This window comes from Triticum aestivum, chromosome 6D, assembly GCF_018294505.1.
Source record: "Triticum aestivum cultivar Chinese Spring chromosome 6D, IWGSC CS RefSeq v2.1, whole genome shotgun sequence".
Classification (NCBI taxonomy): domain Eukaryota; kingdom Viridiplantae; phylum Streptophyta; class Magnoliopsida; order Poales; family Poaceae; genus Triticum; species Triticum aestivum.
Genome location: NC_057811.1, coordinates 161,859,037 through 161,872,473, shown reverse-complemented (window position 1 = coordinate 161,872,473; position 13,437 = coordinate 161,859,037).

Sequence of the window (13,437 nt, the reverse complement as noted above, 5' to 3'; positions counted from 1 at the left end):
TCTGAGCCGCATCGTCGGCGACCACCCCACTGTAAGCCGACCAACTCCCGACCTCCGTTCGATCTTATTTCAACGCTCTAGATTAGATCTATATAATAGTTAGGTTTTTTACTAGATCGGTTTAGCTTCGGTTTATTTACCGTTTAGATCTAATCAGTTTAGCCGGTCGGTTTTTCTTTTACTAGCATGGGTGGTTTTTTTTAGTATCGGCCGAGCGTTTCATAGATCGGATTGCACATCCTCTAGGCCCACTAGCAGCCCGACGCGTAGCACCTGTCCGATCTGTTTTTTTAGTTTTTTTCGTTTCTGTTTTTAAAACAGAAAAGTTTCAGTTTCCTAAATTCTATATCTCTTAGGTTATTTAGATTTTTTGATTGATTCTTTTTCTCTAGTCTGCAAATTTCCTAAGGTTTCTGTATAAAATAGTTTCCGCCATGTTTTAGTTTTAAAAAAACTGTTTTATATGGGTTTTAGTCAGATTAGTATTTCTGCTATAATATGAGCTAGCATTAATATTTTTAGGCGATTTTTTTTGCCACTGCTTTGTTTTGACCTTTCCTAGCAGTAGGATTAATTTGGGTATTTATAGATTTTAGTAAAATTAGTTTTTCACGAAAACAACACTGCGCTAGTTATTTTGAACTTGCTGTTGTTTTCTGTTGTTTTAATTATTTTAAAATTTATTTTCACCTCTGTTATATTTTATTTCAGATTTTTTTTCTGTAGTTATAGAGGGTGAACTTTTATTTACAGAAAAATAAAATGTTTTTATTTCTTTTTCTTACTAGTTTTGTTTTAAGCATAATTAGATTTTTAATTTAGCTTTTTATGTGTTTCCTTTTGCTAGTAAAACTTTATGAAAAATACTTTCTGTTAACTTGGTTGTTTTACAATTTATTTTTTGTTAATTTATTAGTTTAGTGTTTTAATTGTTGTTAAGTTTTTTCTTAGGACAAAACTGTTTTGTGTTATGTTTAGAGTTTTCTTTAGTAGTTTTGTTGTATAGTTTTCCTTTGTTCTTATTTGGTGTCCCTTGTTGTTTTGCAATTTATTTGTTGGTTTTATTATGAGTGTTAGAATTTCTTGCTAGTATGTTTGCTTATATGAATGCTATGTTTGACTATATAGATTTTCAACGGAGTGACGAATAGTTCTACCAAGTCTTTATTTGAGTGCGATTATCTTCATCGACATACCAGGCAAGTTCACTTTGACCATGCTTTCATACCTATGATTTAATCGCATTTAGTGGCATCTTTGCAACAATCCCTCTAGTAGTGTTATTGAATCTTGTAGTTGAGTAGAATGCATGAGGTAGGAACCCATCTCCCTGTTACCAAGCCTGGGACGTTGTTTAGTTTCAATGCTACGCTATAGTAGACGGGGTTGGTATGAGTGTTCGGGAGTGGTGAGAATGGAGGACTCTACATCAATGACGACAAATTTATGATGGCATCGGCAAGGACTGCATCTTCATGACTTTCAAGACTTTAAGATTTCGAGACTCGAGACAAGAATTCAATACACACTACTGGGTGAAGGACGGTTGACGGGCACCCTGGAGCAACCAGTGGATGGCCGGGATGCATGGAGAAGCGCCATGACATCTTGCGGAAAGCTTCACCCAGACTCAAAGAGACGGAAGAATACTTCATGCCCGGAAGCTTACCTGTGCAACCGCAAGTCACTATGGGCTCTGGCTTGGTTGACCTTAGTGGTGACTCTGGCTGGGACGGTGCTAGAAGATGTAGAACTACGGTAGGATTGGATGAGCACCGGACAGTGGTCAGAGGAACTCTTCGAAAGACCATGTTTCGGTCATCTTGTTCTCAAACACCCTGAAGTGCAAGAATATAAAAAGAGGGATCGAATCTTGCGGGTAAAGTGTACAAACCTCTGGAGAGGGTTAAAACCTAATCGATTAGCCGTGTCCCCGGTTACGGACAACTTGAGCCTCTGGACTTGGATCTATCTCGTAACTCTCAACACCAGACTGATAACTTAATTATGGGCAACTTATCATGATTTGGGCTATGAGACATCGGTTGCTGGTGCTGGGGAACGTAGTAATTTCAAAAAAATTCCTACGCACACGCAAGATCATGGTGATGCATAGCAACGAGAGGGGAGAGTGTTGTCCACGTACCCTCGTAGACCGACAGCGGAAGCGTTATCACAACGCGGTTGATGTAGTCGTACGTCTTCACGATCCGACCGATCAAGTACCGAACGCACGGTACCTCCGAAGTTCTACACACGTTCAGCTCGATGACGTCCCTCGAACTCCGATCCAGCCGAGTGTTGAGGGAGAGTTTCGTCAGCACGACGGCGTGGTGACGATGACGATGTTCCACCGACGCAGGGCTTCGCCTAAGCTCCGCAACGGTATTATCGAGGTGTAATATGGTGGAGGGGGCACCGCACACGGCTAAGAGATCTCAAGGATCAATTGTTGTGTCTCTGGGGTGCCCCCTGCCCCCGTATATAAAGGAGCAAGGGGGAGGCAGCCGGCCAAGGGGAGAGGCGCGCCATAGGGGGGAGTCCTACTCCCACCGGGAGTAGGACTCCTCCTTTCCTTGTGGGAGTAGGAGAAGGGAAGGGGGAAGGAGAAAGAAGGAAGGGTGCGCCCCCCTTCCCTAGTCCAATTCGGACCAGACCATGGGGAGGGGTGCGGCCACCTTTTGAGGCCTTTCTCTCCTTTCCCGTATGGCCCATTAAGGCCCAATACGAATTCCCGTAACTCTCCGGTACTCCGAAAAATACCCGAATCACTCGGAACCTTTCCGAAGTCCGAATATAGTCGTCCAATATATCGATTTTTACGTCTCGGCCATTTCGAGACTCCTCGTCATATCCCCGATCTCATCCGGGACTCCGAACTCCTTCGGTACATCAAAACTCAATAAAACTGTCATCGTAACGTTAAGCGTGCGGACCCTACGGGTTCGAGAACTATGTAGACATGACCGAGACACGTCTCCGGTCAATAACCAATAGCGGGACCTGGATGCCCATATTGGCTCCCACATATTCTACGAAGATCTTTATCGGTCAGACCGCATAACAACATACGTTGTTCCCTTTGTCACCGGTATGTTACTTGCCCGAGATTTGATCGTCGGTATCTCGATACCTAGTTCAATCTCGTTACCGGCAAGTCTCTTTACTCGTTCCGTAATACATCATCCCGCAACTAACTCATTAGTCACAATGCTTGCAAGGCTTATAGTGATGTGCATTACCGAGTGGGCCCAGAGATACCTCTCCGACAATCGGAGTGACAAATCCTAATCTCGAAATACGCCAACCCAACAAGTACCTTTGGAGACACCTGTAGAGCACCTTTATAATCACCCATTTACGTTGTGACGTTTGGTAGCACACAAAGTGTTCCTCCGGTAAACGGGAGTTGCATAATCTCATAGTCATAGGAACATGTATAAGTCATGAAGAAAGCAATAGCAACATACTAAACGATCGGGTGCTAAGCTAACGGAATGGGTCAAGTCAATCACGTCATTCTCCTAATGAGGTGATCCCGTTAATCAAATGACAACTCATGTCTATGGCTAGGAAACATAACCATCTTTGATTAACGAGCTAGTCAAGTAGAGGCATACTAGTGACACTCTGTTTGTCTATGTATTCACACATGTATTATGTTTCCGGTTAATACAATTCTAGCATGAATAATAAACATTTATCATGATATAAGGAAATATATAATACTTTATTATTGCCTCTAGGGCATATTTCCTTCAGTCTCCCACTTGCACTAGAGTCAATAATCTAGTTCACATCGCCATGTGATTTAACATCAATAATTCACATCACCATGTGATTAACACCCATAGTTCACATCTCTATGTGACCAACACTCAAAGGGTTTACTAGAGTCAATAATCTAGTTCACATCGCTATGTGATTAACACCCAAAGAGTACTAAGGTGTGATCATGTTTTGATTGTGAGATAATTTTAGTCAACGGGTCTGTCACATTCAGATCCGTAAGTATTTTGCAAATTTCTATGTCTACAATGCTCTGCACGGAGCTACTCTAGCTAATTGCTCCCACTTTCAATATGTATCTAGACCGAGACTTAGAGTCATCTAGATTTAGTGTCAAAACTTGCATCGACGTAACCCTTTACGACGAACCTTTTGTCACTTCCATAATCGAGAAACATATCCTTATTCCACTAAGGATAATTTTGACCGCTGTCCAGTGATCTACTCCTAGATCACTATTGTACTCCCTTGCCAAAATCAGTGTAGGGTATACAATAGATCTGGTACACAGCATGGCATACTTTATAGAACCTATGGCCAAGGCATAGGGAATGACTTTCATTCTCTTTCTATCTTCTGCCGTGGTCGGGCTTTGAGTCTTACTCAATTTCACACCTTGTAACACAGGCAAGAACTCTTTCTTTGACTGTTCTATTTTGAACTACTTCAAAATCTTGTTAAGGTATGTACTCATTGAAAAACTTATCAAGCGTCTTCATCTATCTCTATAGATCTTGATGCTCAATATGTAAGCAGCTTCACCGAGGTCTTTCTTTTGAAAAACTCCTTTCAAACACTCCTTTATGCTTTGCAGAATAATTATACATTATTTCCGATCAACAATATGTCATTCACATATACTTATCAGAAATGCTGTAGTGCTCCCACTCACTTTCTTGTAAATACAGGCTTCACCGCAAGTCTGTATAACACTATATCCTTTGATCAACTTATTAAAGTGTATATTCCAACTCCGAGATGCTTGCACCAGTCCATAGATGGATCGCTGGAGCTTGCATATTTTGTTAGCACCTTTTAGGATTGACAAAACCTTCTGGTTGCATCATATACAACTCTTCTTTAATAAATCCATTAAGGAATGTAGTTTTGTTTATCCATTTGCCAGATTTCCTAAAATGCGGCAATTGCTAACATGATTCAGACAGACTTTAAGCATAGATACGAGTGAGAAACTCTCTCATCGTAGTCAACATCTTGAACTTGTCGAAAACCTTTTTGCGACAATTCTAGCTTTGTAGATAGTGACACTACTATCAGCGTCCGTCTTCCTCTTGAAGATCCATTTAATCTCAATGGCTCGCCGATCATTGGGCAAGTCAATCAAAGTCCATACTTTGTTCTCATACATGGATCTCATCTCAGGTTTCATGGCCTCAAGCCATTTTGCGGAATCTAGGCTCACCATCGCTTCTTCATAGTTCGTAGGTTCGTCATGGTCTAGTAACATAACCTCCAGAACAGGATTACCGTACCACTCTGGTGCGGATCTTACTCTGGTTGACCTACGAGGTTCAGTAATAACTTGATCTGAAGTTCCATGATCATCATCATTAACTTCCTCACTAATTGGTGTAGGAGTCACAGGAACAGATTTCTGTGATGAACTACTTTCCAATAAGGGAGCAGGTACAGTTACCTCATCAAGTTCTACTTTCCTTCCACTCACTTCCTTCGAGAGAAACTCCTTCTCTAGAAAGGATCCATTCTTAGCAACGAATGTCTTGCCTTCGGATCTGTGATAGAAGGTGTACCCAACTGTCTCCTTTGGGTATCCTATGAAGACACATTTCTCCGATTTGGGTTTGAGCTTATCAGGATGAAACTTTTTCACATAAGCATCGCAACCCCAAAATTTTAAGAAACGACAACTTTGGTTTCTTGCTAAACCTCAGTTCATAAGGCGTCGTCTCAACGGATTTTGATGGTGCCCTATTTAACGTGAATGCAGTTGTCTCTACTGCATAACCCCAAAACTATAGTGGTAAATCGGTAAGAAACATCATAGATTGCACTATATCCAATAAAGTACGGTTATGACGTTCGGACACACCATTATGCTGTGGTGTTCCAGGTGGCGTGAGTAGTGAAACTATTTCACATTGTTTTAACTGAAGGCCAAACTCGTAACTTAAATACTCTTCTCCACGATCAGATCGTAGAAACTTTATTTCCTTGTTACGATGATTTTCAGCTTCACTCTAAAATTATATGAACTTTTCAAATGTTTCAGACTCTTGTTTCATTAAGTAGATATACCCATATCTGCTCAAATCATCTGTGAAGGTCATAAAATAATGATACCTGCTACGAGCCTCAATATTCATCGGACCACATACATCTGTATGTATGACTTCCAACAAATCTATTGCTCTCTCCATAGATCCGGAGAACGGCGTTTTAGTCATCTTGCCCATGAGGCACGGTTCGCAAGTATCAAGTGATTCATAATCAAGTGATTCCAAAATCCCATCAGTATGGAGTTTCTTCATGCGCTTTACACCAATATGACCTAAACGGCAGTGCCACAAATAAGTTGCACTATCATTATTAACTTTGCATCTTTTGGCTTCAATATTATGATTATGTGTATCACTACGATCGAGATCCAACAAACCATTTTCGTTGGTGTGTACGACCATAGAAGGTTTTTATTCATGTAAACAGAACAACAATTGTTCTCTAACTTAAATGAATAACCGTATTGCAATAAACATGATCAAATCATATTCATGCTCAACGCAAACACCAAATAACACTTATTTAGTTTCAACACTAATCCCGAAAGTACAGGGAGTGTGCGATGATGATCATATCAATCTTGGAACTACTTCCAACACACATCGTCACCTCGCCATTTTACTAGTCTCTGTTTATTCTGCAACTCCCGTTTCGAGTTACTATTCTTAGCAACTGAACCAGTATCAAATACCGAGGGGTTGCTATAAACACTAGTAAAGTACACATCAATAACATGTATATCCAATATACCTTTGTTCACTTTGCCATCCTTCTTATCCACCAAATACTTGGGGTAGTTCCGCTTCCAGTGACCAGTCCCTTTGCAGTAGAAGCACTTAGTCTCAGGCTTAGGTACCAGACTTGGGCTTCTTCACTTGAGTAGCAACTTGCTTGCCGTTCTTTTGAAGTTCCCCTTCTTCCCTTTGCCCTTTTCTTGAAACTAGTGGTCTCGTTAACCATCAACACTTGATGTTTTTCTTGATTTCTACCTTCGTCGATTTCAGCATCACGAAGAGCTCGGGAATTACTTTCGTCATCCCTTGCATACTATAGTTCATCACGAAGTTCTACTAACTTGGTGATGGTGACTAGAGAATTCTGTCAATCACTATTTTATCTGGAAGATTAACTCCCACTTGATTCAAGCGATTGTAGTACCCAGACAATCTGAGCACATGCTCACTAGTTGAGCGATTCTCCTCCATCTTTTAGCTATAGAACTTGTTGGAGACTTCATATCTCTCAACTCGGGTATTTGCTTGAAATATTAACTTCAACTCCTGGAACATCTTATATGGTCCATGACGTTCAAAACGTCTTTGAAGTCCCGATTCTAAGCCGTTAAGCATGGTGCACTAAACTATCAAGTAGTCATCATATTGAGCTAGCCAAACGTTCATAACGTCTGCATCTGCTCCTGCAATAGGTCTGTCACCTAGCGGTGCATCAAGGACATAATTTTTCTGTGCAGCAATGAGGATAATCCTCAGATCACGGATCCAATCCGCATCTTTGCTACTAACATCTTTCAACATAATTTTTCTCTAGGAACATATCAAAAATAAACACAGGGAAGCAACAACGCGAGCTATTGATCTACAACATAATTTGCAAAATACTATCAGGACTAAGTTCATGATAAATTTAAGTTCAATTAATCATATTACTTAAGAACTCCCACTTAGATAGACATCCCTCTAATCCTCTAAGTGATCACGTGATCCATATCAACTAAACCATGTCCGATCATCACGTGAGATGGAGTAGTTTCAATGGTGAACATCACTATGTTGATCATATCTACTATATGATTCACGCTCGACCTTTCGGTCTCCGTGTTCCGAGGCCATATCTGTTATATGCTAGGCTCGTCAAGTTTAACCTGAGTATTCCGCGTGTGCAACTGTTTTGCACCCGTTGTATTTGAACGTAGAGCCTATCACACCCGATCATCACGTGGTGTCTCAGCACGAAGAACTTTCGCAACGGTGCATACTCAGGGAGAACACTTATACTTTGATAATTTAGTGAAGGATCATCTTATAATGCTACCGTCAAACAAAGCAAGATAAGATGCATAAAGGATTAACATCACATGCAATCAATATAAGTGATATGATATGGCCATCATCATCTTGTGCTTGTGATCTCCATCTCCGAAGCACCGTGCTTGTGATCTCCATCTCCGAAGCACCGTCATGATCACCATCGTCACCGGCGCGACACCTTGATCTCCATCGTAGCATCGTTGTCGTCTCATCAATCTTATGCTTCTACGACTATCGCTACCGCTTAGTGATAAAGTAAAGTATTACATGGCGATTGCATTGCATACAATAAAATGACAACCATATGGCTCCTGCCAGTTGCCGATAACTCAGTTACAAAACATGATCATCTCATAAAACAAATTATATCACATCATGTCTTGACCATATCACATCACAACATGCCCTGCAAAAACAAGTTAGACGTCCTCTACTTTGTTGTTGCAAGTTTTACGTGGCTGCTACGGGCTTAGCAAGAACCGTTCTTACCTACGCATCAAAACCACAACGATAGTTTGTCAAGTTGGTGCTGTTTTAACCTTCGCAAGGACATGGCGTAGCCACACTCGGTTCAACTAAAGTGAGAGAGACGGACACCCGCCAGTCACCTTTAAGCAACGAGTGCTCCGAACGGTGAAACCAGTCTCGCGTAAGCGTACGCGTAATGTCGGTCCGGGCCGCTTCATCTCACAATACCGCTGAACCAAAGTATGACATGCTGGTAAGCAGTATGACTTATATCGCCCACAACTCACTTGTGTTCTACTCGTGCATAGCATCAACGCATAAAACCAGGCTCGGATGCCACTGTTGGGGAACGTAGTAATTTCAAAAAAATTCCTACGCACACGCAAGATCATGGTGATGCATAGCAACGAGAGGGGAGAGTGTTGTCCACGTACCCTCGTAGACCGACAGCGGAAGCGTTATCACAACGCGGTTGATGTAGTCGTACGTCTTCACGATCCGACCGATCAAGTACCGAACGCACGGCACCTCCGAGTTCTACACACGTTCAGCTCGATGACGTCCCTCGAACTCCGATCCAGCCGAGTGTTGAGGGAGAGTTTCGTCAGCACGACGGCGTGGTGACGATGATGATGTTCCACCGACGCAGGGCTTCGCCTAAGCTCCGCAACGGTATTATCGAGGTGTAATATGGTGGAGGGGGCACCGCACACGGCTAAGAGATCTCAAGGATCAATTGTTGTGTCTCTGGGGTGCCCCCTGCCCCCGTATATAAAGGAGCAAGGGGGAGGCAGCCGGCCAAGGGGAGAGGCGCGCCATAGGGGGGAGTCCTACTCCCACCGGGAGTAGGACTCCTCCTTTCCTTGTGGGAGTAGGAGAAGGGAAGGGGGAAGGAGAAAGAAGGAAGGGTGCGCCCCCCTTCCCTAGTCCAATTCGGACCAGACCATGGGGAGGGGTGCGGCCACCTTTTGAGGCCTTTCTCTCCTTTCCCGTATGGCCCATTAAGGCCCAATACGAATTCCCGTAACTCTCCGGTACTCCGAAAAATACCCGAATCACTCGGAACCTTTCCGAAGTCCGAATATAGTCGTCCAATATATCGATTTTTACGTCTCGACCATTTCGAGACTCCTCGTCATGTCCCCGATCTCATCCGGGACTCCGAACTCCTTCGGTACATCAAAACTCAATAAAACTGTCATCGTAACGTTAAGCGTGCGGACCCTACGGGTTCGAGAACTATGTAGACATGACCGAGACACGTCTCCGGTCAATAACCAATAGCGGGACCTGGATGCCCATATTGGCTCCCACATATTCTACGAAGATCTTTATCGGTCAGACCGCATAACAACATACGTTGTTCCCTTTGTCACCGGTATGTTACTTGCCCGAGATTTGATCGTCGGTATCTCGATACCTAGTTCAATCTCGTTACCGGCAAGTCTCTTTACTCGTTCCGTAATACATCATCCCGCAACTAACTCATTAGTCACAATGCTTGCAAGGCTTATAGTGATGTGCATTACCGAGTGGGCCCAGAGATACCTCTCCGACAATCGGAGTGACAAATCCTAATCTCGAAATACGCCAACCCAACAAGTACCTTTGGAGACACCTGTAGAGCACCTTTATAATCACCCAGTTACGTTGTGACGTTTGGTAGCACACAAAGTGTTCCTCCGGTAAACGGGAGTTGCATAATCTCATAGTCATAGGAACATGTATAAGTCATGAAGAAAGCAATAGCAACATACTAAACGATCGGGTGCTAAGCTAACGGAATGGGTCAAGTCAATCACGTCATTCTCCTAATGAGGTGATCCCGTTAATCAAATGACAACTCATGTCTATGGCTAGGAAACATAACCATCTTTGATTAACGAGCTAGTCAAGTAGAGGCATACTAGTGACACTCTGTTTGTCTATGTATTCACACATGTATTATGTTTCCGGTTAATACAATTCTAGCATGAATAATAAACATTTATCATGATATAAGGAAATATATAATACTTTATTATTGCCTCTAGGGCATATTTCCTTCAGGCGGAACCATGTCATGATAGAAAACTCTGTAGCAGAGACTCCTGATATTCCTTTGTTGTAGGGAAAATAAAAACAGCTTTTGCACAGACAAAACTCAGACCGAGAGCCACAAAGCCATATTGCATATAGTATAGTTTATCATCTATTTTTCTTACAGTGATCTTGCCGGTACATTCAATGTACTGACCTACACGGCTGCAACGTATCATGTTGCAGGATTTTATACGACGGGTGAGTTTCGTTGATTGGGTTACGGTCTACACTCAACCTGCCGATGGCGTTGATGGGACTCCACACCCGATTGATTTTTTTCGCTGAGACTTATAAGGTATATATCAGTTTTACGTTATTCATACATGTGATTGCACTTTTATATATACATTGATGTACTGTGTGTGCCAGCATACTGATCCAGGGATGGCACAGATACACAGAGGCTTGACCGTCTGAGGTCGGGTCGCTACATGGTTTGAATAGATGAATCTGAGATTGTGTGATGCATACAGTATAATCATACCCACGGATACTTGAGGTGGCATTGGAGTATCTAGGTGACATTAGGTTTTGGTTGATATGTGTCTTAAGGTGTTATTCTAGTACGAACTCTTGAATAGATCGATCCGAACGAATAACTTTGAGGTGGTTTCGTACCCTACAATAATCTCTTCGTTTGTTCTCCGCTATTAGTGACTTTGGAGTGACTCTTTGTTGCATGTTGAGGGATATTTATATGATCCAATTATGTTATTATTGTTGAGAGAACTTGCACTAGTGAAAGTATGAACCCTGGGCCTTGTTTCGAAGCATTGCAATACCGTTTACGCTCACTTTTATCGCTTGCTACCTTGCTGTTTTTATATTTTCAGTTTACAAATACCCATATCTACCATCCATATTGCACTTGTATTACCATCTCTTCGCCGAACTAGTGCACCTATACAATTTACCATTGTATTGGGTGTGTTGGGGACACAAGAGACTCTTTGTTATTTGGTTGCAGGGTTGTTTGAGAGAGACCATCTTCATCCTACGCCTCCCACGGATTGATACACCTTAGGTCATCCACTTGAGGGAAATTTGCTACTGTCCTACAAACCTCTGCACTTGGAGGCCCAACAACGTCTACAAGAAGAAGGTTGCGTAGTAGACATCAAGCTCTTTTCTGGCGCCGTTGCCGGGGAGGTGAGTGCTTGACGGTATATCTTTAGATCTTGCAATCGGATATTTTAGTTTCTTGTTTTATCACTAGTTTAGTCTATAAAATAAAACTACAAAAAAATGGAATTAAGGTTGCCTCATATGCTTCATCTTTTTAATGTCTTTCGTGAAAATGATGGGAAGGAAAATTGTGCTCAAGTACTAGAAGAAGAATTACATAGAATGCTTGGCATAAAATATGTGAATGATGAGCATGAATGCAATGTTGTTAGTATGAATTCTTTGAATACCCATGATGCTAATGATATGCAAATCCACAAGCTTGGGGATGCTATGTTTGATGAAGATGATATGTTTAGTCCCCCAAGTTTTGATGAGAAAATTTATTATGATGAAAGCATGCCTCCTATTTATGATGATTATTGTGATGACACATATGCTATAAAGAATAAAGATAACCATGAAACTTGTCATCATGATTTTAATTTTCAATTGGATTATGCTTCACATGATAGTTATTTTCTTGAGTTTGCTCCCACTACTATTGATGAGAATAAATTTGCTTATGTGGAGAGTAGTAAATTTTCCATGCTTGTAGATCATGAAAAAAATGCTTTATGTGATGGATATATTTTTGAATTTATTCATGATGCTACTGAAAATTATTATGAGGGAGGAATATATGCTTGTAGGAATTGCAATAATATCAAGTTTCCTCTCTATGTGCTTAAAATTTTAAAGTTATGCTTGTTTTGCCTTCCTATGCTAGTTGATTATTATTCCCATAAGTTATTTGCTCACAAAATCCCTATGCATAGGAAGTGGGTTAGACTTAAATGTGCTAGTCATATTCTTCATGATGCTCTCTTTATGTTTCAATTCTTATCTTTTATGTGAGCATCGTTGAAATCATCATGCCTAGCTAGGGGCGTTAAACGTTAGCGCTTGTTGGGAGGCAACCCAATTTTATTTTAGTTCTTTGATTTTTGGTTCTGTTTAGGAATAAATAATCTATCTAGCTTCTGGTTAGATGTGGTTTTATGTTTTAATTAGTGTTTGTGCCAAGTAGAACCTTTGGGAAGACTTGGGTGAAGTCTTTATGATCTTGCTGTAAAAAACAGAAACTTTAGCGCTCACGAGATTAACTAAAACTTTTTACTGGAGAGTGATATTTAGTTGATTATTTTTGCAGATGATTAATAGACAAATTCCTCAGGTCCACCAATTTATTTTAGAATTTTTGGAGTTCCAGAAGTATACGTTTGATATAGATTACTACAGATTGTTCTGTTTTCGATAGATTCTGTTTTCATTGTGTTGTTTGCTTATTTTGATAAATCTATGAGTAGTATCGGAGGGTATGAACCATATAGAAGTTGTAATACAGTAGATATTACACCAATATGAATTTAGAATGAGTTCATTACAGTACCTTAAGTGGTGATTTATTTTCTTATACTAACGGAGCTTACGAGTTTTCTGTTAAGTTTTGTGTTGTGAAGTTTTCAAGTTTTGGGTAAAGATTCGATGGACTATTGAATAAGGAGTGGCAAGATCCTAAGCTTGGGGATGCCCAAGGCACCCCAAGGTAATATTCAAGGATAACCAAGCGTCTAAGCTTGGGGATGCCCCGGAAGGCATCCCCTCTTTCGTCTTCGTTCATCGG